This window comes from Oreochromis niloticus, linkage group LG16, assembly GCF_001858045.2.
Source record: "Oreochromis niloticus isolate F11D_XX linkage group LG16, O_niloticus_UMD_NMBU, whole genome shotgun sequence".
NCBI classification, from domain to species: Eukaryota; Metazoa; Chordata; class Actinopteri; order Cichliformes; family Cichlidae; genus Oreochromis; species Oreochromis niloticus.
Window position 1 is genome coordinate 226,235 of NC_031987.2, and position 9,512 is coordinate 235,746.

The 9,512-nt window shown below is 46.1% G+C and overlaps 1 long non-coding RNA gene across 1 annotated transcript; it reads left to right on the forward strand.

Annotated features, from left to right (window-relative positions):
• The first annotated feature begins 5,017 nt into the window (after window positions 1-5,017).
• On the forward strand, window positions 5,018-9,512 carry LOC112844071 (uncharacterized). The gene is made up of 3 exons (XR_003216641.1): window positions 5,018-5,292; window positions 7,264-7,384; window positions 9,233-9,512. It is a non-coding gene; the product is annotated as an uncharacterized LOC112844071 (long non-coding RNA).

The following is a 9,512-nucleotide window of genomic DNA, read 5'->3' on the forward strand; positions in this document are numbered from 1 at the left end:
CAGGGTCCAGTCAGAAAACGTCCAATTTAAAACTCTTCCTTCGAGTCCTCTGCAGCAGAGACACTGACTCAAACCAAAATAAACTGAAACAGTAGAAACTAAAGTGAAAGCAGCTGGAACAAAGAAAACAATAAACCTTATTGTAAGCTATAATAACCACACACTGACTCCTTCCTCTGTGTCCACGGTAACCGTCGTCTGAGTGATTAAAGGCCTGGTTTCTCACAGAGACGACCTTCTGTTTCCTGTGATGTGATTATTGGTTATAGATCAGTGATCGGCGCTTTGTCCTCAGTTTATGCAGGGACAAACACACTGTTGTGTCTCTCAGCGGGACACTTCCTGTCTGCTGTCCTCAGCGCCGCCACTGCCATGTCCGTGTGAAAAGAGGAACCATAAGCTGAAACATAATGATGGCAAACAACGACGCTACAGTGAGACGCCATGGCAACATCTCTGACAGGAAGTTTATTTTAATAACCACGAGCTGCCGCTGCCAACTTCCTCTGGCCGGGATTCAAACCCACGCAGCCAACAGGACACTCGGCAGGACGCCGTGTCAGCCGCAGATAAACCGAGCTGTCAGTCAGCCCGAGGACAAACAGCAGCTGATCGCTCCGCCGGCCTCCTTCCACCGGTCAGGCCTCTCTGGACACCAGCAGAAGGAGAAGAGGAAGGCACAGTGAAGGTTTTCTATGTCCACACATGAAATCAGCACAGTCCTCAGAGCACGTCCTCACACCTGCCCTCCATTAACGTCCCTGTATTTCCTAAAGTCCTCGGTTACTTACTCCGTTTTCATGTCACCTCACATTAGCTCGTTAGTCGCTCTCTGAAAGGCAGATGATGTCAAACCGCCAGCTGCTGCCAAAGAAACCATAAGACAAACCACAGACAAAGGTCTTCGAAGGTCTCTGAGTCTGAACATGTGCAAAGGTAACAGACGTGACATAGCTTTACTCAGAGTTAGTTTAATCCGATTGGAGCAGCATTTCTAACTCATCATCATCTGGAGACACGATGACCTGAAACATTTTGTAAAACTTTATATAAACCTTAATTATACACAACAACAAAAACAACGGGCCCAATGCTGAGCCTTGGAGAACCCCACAGCTCGCCCTCAGGACCTTACTGGGCTGGATGTCCCAGTGAGGTCCCCTCTGTCCTATATGTCCTCTGCTCCTGAAACTCATCAGTACATTTTTAACCAAGTGTATCATATGTGATTCATGAGCTTTGAGACTTCTGCGTCATCAATTTCGCTTTTTTCCCAGACAAAGTGAAATAAAACACATTTTTATGCAATAAAAATATACAGCATATATCAAATATTTATACAAATTCATGTCTGCAAATTAAAACTACATTTCTTTTTTAAAATGTTCAAAATGTTCAATAAAAACTCAATTTTCTAAAAAAAATGTGAATTTTCTGGTCATTATTTTATGGTTCAGGCTTAAATGGTTAAAAACCTGTGTGTGTGTGTGTGTGTGTGTGTGTGTGTGTGTGTGTGTGTGTGTGTGTGTCAGTCCAGCTCTGTGCTCGCTCTGAGACGTGTCCTCTGCCTCGGTGCAGCCCTGTAACCGGTCCCCACAGAAACAGCAGGACGAGCGCCTTTAAGTTCAGACGTGTGTGCTCGGGCACCGACGTGGGCGCCGGATTTCTTGGCTCGTCTGAGGCGTCGCAAACACAAGCAGGAAAGTCTGACTGTGATGTGAGGATAACGAGGAGGAGGCGCTGCCCGGCACGCTCGGCCCAGGGAGGTGCTTTATTTCAGAAGCCACTAATCAAGTTCACTTTACGAGCTTTCCATTCATTAAAAACAGCTCGCTCAGGTGCTCTGCAGACCTCCAAACTCCTGAAGCCACAAACGGAAAAAACACACAGAGTTCAGCAATAACCTGACATTTATCCCGGAAAACATCTGCGCTTCACTTTCTCATGGTCACATGTCTCATGTTGGAAGTGTTGAACATGCTGTGCAGCTTCTGCTCGAGTCTTTGGTAGGACTTCACTCGCTGGGACCACATCCTCATTTTAGGTTTGACAGCGTTTCTCGGAGGTAATGAAGTATTAATTCAGGGTGCGGTTTGGGGAAGGCCTCAGAGAGGACTGGCTCCCAGGCCAGATCCCCACGTACTAATAATAATAATAAGTGAACGAGGGGAGGTCCCGATAAAGATAGAGAACTGTAAGGGCACGTATGGAGGTGTGGTCCCACCCATGAAACTCAGATAAATTAAAAATCAAATGAATAAAAGAGTTTTATACCTGAAATAAATGAAAAGGCAATGATAGCTTGGATACTGTTACACGTACACAGTGGTTTATTTATTAGTGCATCAATTTGAAATCTTAAAAATTCAGTTAAGAGTTTTTTCACCACGTCAGTTCAAATACTCGAATACTAATAACGCTAATAAAATACATGCTTGAGATAGAACCTTGAAACCAGCCTTTATGAATCTGCCAATAAAAGCAGGAGTCGGCCCGTCAGAGTGTCGACAGTCGCCACATGTTGTCGGTTTGTCTGTTAATCCTCTGTTTTCATCTGTACACATAATCCTCAGGAAAACCAGATTACAGTGTGCAGGCTGCGGCTCGCCCAGCGGGAGACAGGTGAGGACACGACCACCACACAACACATGGTGTTTGATGAAGACTCAGTCACAAACATGCTCAGTGTTAACCTTTAAATCCAGACAGCAGCAAACACTCAGTTTGTCTTAAAGCAGTCCTGCTGTCACACACAGTTTCTGTCCTGTCGGAGGTTTATACCTGCTGGTTGAACATTAATTAACGCAATTTTATTTAAGTCGCAGCAGATCACTGCAAGAGTTGCCTCAGAGTGCTTTATATTGTAAGCTTAAAGAGCCCACAATAATACACACAGTCAGACGACCCTCTGTAACAGGCACTGGCGACAGTGGGAAAACTCCTTTGAGCAGGAAGAAACCTCCAGCAGAACCAGGCTCAGGGAGCGAAAAGACTGAGATATTAGGTATGAGTGTTGTACTTCACGGAGTGACCTGATGGTGGCAGTCTTCTATGAAGCTACTTTCAGCTGCTCTCTTACCTCTGAGGGTTTTCTGCAGCAGGTCGCTCTGCAGGTGTGATGACTACGTCAGTCCCTCCTGATGAAAGTCCCCCAGAGATCTGTGCTTCAGATCGGGATCTTCTGATTGTCAGGTGAACGCATGAACCAACAAATGATGGTGGCAGTCCTGTGAGAGTTCACATACCCAGATTTTATCAAACATGCTGTTTCACTTTGATTTCATGTGCAAGGAGTGTGAGGGTGGTGAATAGTAACAAAATTGTAACCCGATAACACTAAAAGTTTGATTCTGTTCATCTGGATTTGATTGGTGACCACTGATCTGACAGGTGTTGCTCTGGGTCTTGGATGGACTGCGTTGGGTTTTGTGAGACTCTGCAGTACTCTGATGGTCTGGAATGGATTCAGGTGGACTCTGCTGGTGTGTAACAGAGGTTGATGTTCTAGGGTGGACTCGGATGGTCTGAGGACATCGAGGTAATGAAGATGTGCAGCAGACTCTGACGTAAAGCAGGATGAAGATAGATGGAATCAGAAAGAGGTGGAAACAGAGAAAAGGAGGAAATGGAATAATGAAAGGTTGTGGACAGACAGCAAGACGCCGGCCACCTGCTCCCATCATGCATCAGGCCAAGGTTCATAGATTAGAACAGAATAGAATAGAATAGCCCCTTATTGTCATTGTACGTGTACAACGAAATTCTGAGTGCTCCACAAAAACTGTGCCAGAATAAAATAGAAATAGTAGATTTATAGAAAATAAGAGAAAGGCACACATCAGAAGAGGCAGCGCGAGCAGGAACTGAGGGGAATTCAGACCACATGAAGCCTCTCGGTGATTTACATTTATTTGTGTTTACACTTCAACACTAAATCTTCATTAGAGATTAAATTTTATTTTGCTGCTTGTAACGTTGGGATGATTTGAATGAGTGCAGTCTTTATTGCTTCCACTGAGTCTCTAATTATTAAATTATATGCAGTACAAACGCTTTTTTGATGTGATTGTACAGTTTGGCTCCTCTGAAGAGATTTACAGCCCGACATGAAGCGCTCTCTGTGCTGCTGCCGTGTGTGCTATCACACTCGTCTCAGACTCTGGCTTTGTTTCTGTCTCGGGGTCACGCTGAGACAGAAAAACTGAACCTCCACCAGAATCCAGGACCAACTCGTAGTGCTAGCTCTGGGAGGTCTTCTGTTCGTCTTCATGGTGGGAGTAAACCAGTTGTTTTATGATTCATGCAGCAGCTTCTCAATCTGATTACCTCAGAAAACATGGAGCACAGCAGCAGCTTGTGTTCATGATTAAATCAGCACTAACAAGAGCTTATTAAATTGATGCGATAGGCTCCACGGCGGCGTTCCTCTTCCTCTGTGCTAATGGGGGTTTCCACTCTGACTGTCCATCAGTACTGCTTCCTGTTTCGGTCACACCTTAAGCACCTGGTCCCAGGCTCAGGAGTGAAGCGCTTTAAATGGAGTCTAGTTTGTGTCTCTGTTCAGGTGTGACTCTGCAGAGGTCTGAGGATGATGAGTCAGCATGTGCTAAAGCAGCTTTGTGAGTCGCCGTGAAGCACCTGCAGATTTCCGGGACATGCACAGTTATTCATCAGGCCGGTCTCGTGGTGACTGATCGTGTCCACAGTACGAAACAAAATGATTCCACAGTTTCCTTGGGATTACTTTTACGCTTCACATTCAGTCTTTGCTCTCTCGGAGTTAGGCACGGCTAAAACTTTTCACTGTGACGAGTCACAGGGATCCAACTGTGTTGCTAACATTCACAGCCAAACCCACTCACGCACAGTAAACATAAGCATAGACAAACAGCATAAATGTAACATTAAAGTTCAAACATCCAGCATTAACATTGGTTTGTAGCGCAGAGGTCACCCTCTAACACAGGATGACGTAACACTAGATCTGAATGTAAAATAGCAGCATGCTGGGTTGCCTAGCAACATGTATTCTTTACACACATTTCACAACAGTGTGCCTGATGGATAAACTGATAAAATGATAAACACATGGAGTTATTAAAGATGAATACTGATGGGATGTTGAGCCGGGTCAGAGGGCGCACAGAGCAGAGAGTGCGGAGTGTGGAGAACCAATCAGAGCAAATAAAGACAGAAATGAGAGAAGGGCAGCCAATCAGACACTCAGAGCAGAGCTGAGGAGGAGCAGAGTGGACAGTAACTTTGTAATAATTATTTTGTTTCAGCTTTGAGGTCAGTGTTAAAACGTAGACAGTGAGCTATTCACTCAGTTTTTATATCTTCTTTATTTTACTTTCACTAAAACCAAAACTCATCTTTAGCCTTTCTGTAATGTTTTTTCTGCTGCTTACATTATTCAGGTGTGTTACTGTGTCATTTGTTTTAACTTTAAACTATTTTAACTTTACGATCTGTGATGTAATGATCTCAATTATTTATGAAACTAATAAAACTTCATCTTAAATCTTAAATAAATACAGCTTAAATATATCGGTCATTTGTCTCTATTGTATTTGAGGCTCATTACAGCTAGCCCGAGAAGGTTTTGCCTCATCTGTCCACAGAGACTCAGAGTTTTACAGGAAGTTGCCTTTGAGCAGTGGTGCTGTTCTGACCCGCTCTGCTACACTGCAGACATCAGCTTCTGCTCAAATTGACCTGAATCTGCTGGTGATTGAGCAGTTTACAGTCCTCAGTGCTGGAGCTCCAGGAGCTCGCTCTTTCTTTTCTCCACTGTTGCTGAGGCTGTGCAGGTCTGCTGTAACATCGTCAACATCACCAGATTCACTTTCCTGCCTCTTATCTTCCGCCTGACAATGACAAGCTGCATGTGGTCATAAAGGAGCTGCAGGGCCGTGGAGGTCCAGAGGTGCACTCGGAGATGACCCAGAAGAGGAGACCAGCTCGGGTTTCGGATTTTTCTGCACTCATTCCAAAGTTTGGGATTTTGTTTTGTGTTCTGGTTCCTGTTTTATTTTGGAATTCCTATTCGTCTGCACCTCAGTTTCCTGCAGGTGTGACCCTGTCACAGGGCGTTTATCAATATGCGTACTTGTGCGTACTTGCGTTCTCGTGTACTCGTGATACGTCATCAGTCGGAGACCAAGTACTGTTCCAATTCGAAGTACGCATCAAGCCGAGAACGCGAAAAAGTCCCGGATGTGTTCTCGATCCGCCCGTTTTATCGAGCATGCATCGGTGTGGACTTGGGACAGCTATATATCCCAGAATGCATTTCGTCCAAAACTCAACAGCGGACTCCCAGCACATCGTTTTCACCCCCCCGCTCGCGGTCTTCTCACTACTCAGGTTAAAGAAACCCCAGCAGCTGTCTATAGTATTGAGTGTCCACTAAAATAGAAATAAAAGCGTTCTAACATCTCACCTGCTTGTTTTTATTAAGGTATGTACACGTATGTACATGTACACTATTTTTATTAATAGAGGTTTCACTACTGAGGTTAAAAATGATATATAAGTCACTTAGATCACTTCTAAATGTTAATGTTTGGTTTACTTCAGTGTTTTATTTGTTCCTGAGTAAACCGGTTTGGCTGTGATTACAGTTAAGCTTCATAACATGTTACTCACAGTTAAATTAGGAGGGGACGGCAGTAAAAACTCCGGACCTGTGACATCATCACGTACGCAGGTGTTCCAATTGTACAAATCGCGAGTCCGTGCTCGCGTTCTCGGTGGGTACGTACTCCCGTGCGTTCTCAGCGAGTACGTACTCACCGAGAACGCGAGTACGTACTCGCGTACTTGGGCATTGATAAACGGCCACTGTCAGGTGTTCAGCTGCTGTTCCTTGTGTCTCCTCTCAGATCTCAATGCCTTCTCTGTGACCTCAGCCTGGATCACAGATTTGGCCTTCCTGACTCCTGAGTTTCCTCTCAGAGTCCTTACAGTCGGTTGTCAACTCACCCAGAAGAAACCTCATGTTTGCCACTTACCTGTGAAGGCTTCCATCAGGCGAATGAGAGCAGATCACAGACACACTGTTCATAGTGCAGAAATCCCCTTTTTTATTTTTCACATAATTCAATCAAAGGGGGCTCGTTGGCTCATGTTAATCGTGGTTAATTGAAGCGTCTTTCCATATCAGCTTCCCGTTTGATCGGGAACGATGCAGAAATACAAACCACATGATCGAGCTGTTTTCTGTTGCTGGAAGGAAACAGTTTGTTCTTTCTGTTCCAGTTTGGCTCCACGCTGGGGTTTTCCTACCTGGCATCCCCACAGATCCCACACAGAGTCACAGCAGGTGAAACCAGGCCGGCGGGGAGGCCGGCAGCCCTTTGTGTCCATGCTCTGTTTGAAGGTTGGTGTCGCAGTGAAACTAATTGTTCTGGCACTTCCTTCACATTTTCTCGTGCTTTTTTCACTGCTTTTTAGGCGCTCTTGTTGTTGTTTGTCCCGTGAGGAGTTCATGTTCAGGATTTTAACCCTCAGAGGGAGATTAACCGTCTCTGGTTCAGGGTTCAGGCATTAAACAGCAGAGGTCAGATACTGCTGGAATCTCAGAGGTCAGATGAGCCCATCGGAGGTCGTCCTCCTCATCACGAAGAGCCTGTCCTTTGTTCCACTCGCTATTTATCGTTTCATTCATCGTGTATGACCAGAGGCACTCCAGAATTAGCAGAACTGTGTGTATCTGTCATGTTCAGTCACTAAAGACCAGATGCCTTCTGAATCAGAGATCCCTGAGGCCAGGCGCAGTCCTGGTCCCGGGCCGAACAAAAGAGCGTCTGTTGGCGGTGTCCCCACGTCCAGGAATGGCCGCGGGTCGCAGTAGTACTCTCCATTAGCATATCGACTCGGCTTTGGGGCTTTTTGCAAATCCGTAAACAAAGTTTGCAGCGGGAGCAGAAATAAAGTGTCCACTGTATGGCAAGGACAGACCAACAGGGAGCCGCTCACAGGAATGTATGAGCTCACAAAGGCCTCTTCTTCTGCATCTGCAGGTCCCTCGTGTTTTTACACCGGTTATCAGGAGTCATGTGACTGCAGGTGTGTCTCACAGTCACACAAGGTGTGACGTGTTCACAGCAGTGTTGTTAACCACAGACCGGACCTGTTGGAGGTGATTTCTCCTCCTCCTGCCTGTGAACCCTGAGCTGATCTGAGAGCTGCAGGGTGACGTTTCCTGATGGAGGAGACACTGGAGCTCTTTCCTCCTTCAGGAGCACTCAGGGAGCCCTGCATGCTTTTTTTCTGGATGCTCCAGATGTTTGGATTTGATTCAGTCCGTTATGCTCTCAGGTCCGTGCAGCAGGGCCTCATGCCAGCCTGCTCTCTGTGGGGGGTCAACGTGACAGCTGTTCTTTCAGCTAATGTGGCTGTGATGTGCGTCCTGTGTGTGCCTGATGTGTGATTCCGGTTCACAGGAGTGTGACGTGGAATCCTGATGCTTGGGCCTGATTTTGTCTCTGACGGATGTCGACGAGTGAAAACAGAGTCACAGCATCTCAACTGCTGCTCGGCTTGAAGGAGCGACGGCTTTTCATGTCGTAATGTGTAACGCCGTCACATGAGCGATCCTGTGACTGCTCCATCATGGCTGCACTGTTCCTCACCGCCACGATGACAGTCATGCTAATTAGTGGTTTTGGTGCAGAGCACGAAGCCCCAGGAGGAGGGTTACAGACAGAGGAGTGTTGTTCATGCTCTGCAATGGACACACACACACACACACACACACACACACACACACACACACACACACAGTTAGTTACTCGCACTAAAAGAGTCTAAAGAGCTGCAGCCTGAAAAGATTTAACCCTGATGTGTGTTTGTGTGTCTGTTTGTTTGTGAGTTTGTTTGAGTGTTTACTTGTGCACGTTTGTGGTTCAGACTAAGCATCAGTTTGTGTGTCTGTGATCATGCAATCGTGTCCATTGTGAAGTCTTCTGTCTGTTATTTCCTGTTTTATTGTGGCGGTCAGCCTTCTTTCCTGTTCTGTTCCCCTTTTCCTTGCAGTGAAGTAGCTCCTCATGTTTTCTGTGTCTGGATTTTGCTTTTTGTTGCCAGGATCACTCAAGGTGTTACCATGACAACCATAAAACCAGAGTGTATTTTATGCATGTCTGTGATGAAAAACTGCAACACGTTTGAGTCGAGCTGTGAAACATGTTCTCTGATGTTCTCTTGTCCTCTAACACATCTGCAGCTGAGAGGGTCAGTGAGCACATGGGTCACTGCACGACCCCACAAACCGCTCCTCAGACGATGCTGACCGAGGAGAAGAATAGCTCCTCCTGCTTCCATCACTGACCAGACTCAGACTGATACCCACTGTGTGACCCACTGTGGCTGACCCACTGTGTGTGACGGGACCTGCTGCAGGCTCAGGGTCAGCCTCAGATCAGACTGAAGCAGAGACCACGTGAGCAGCTGTTTGCGTGCTGCGGCTGCTTCCTTTCTGTTTGATTTGTGTTGGTTAAAATAAA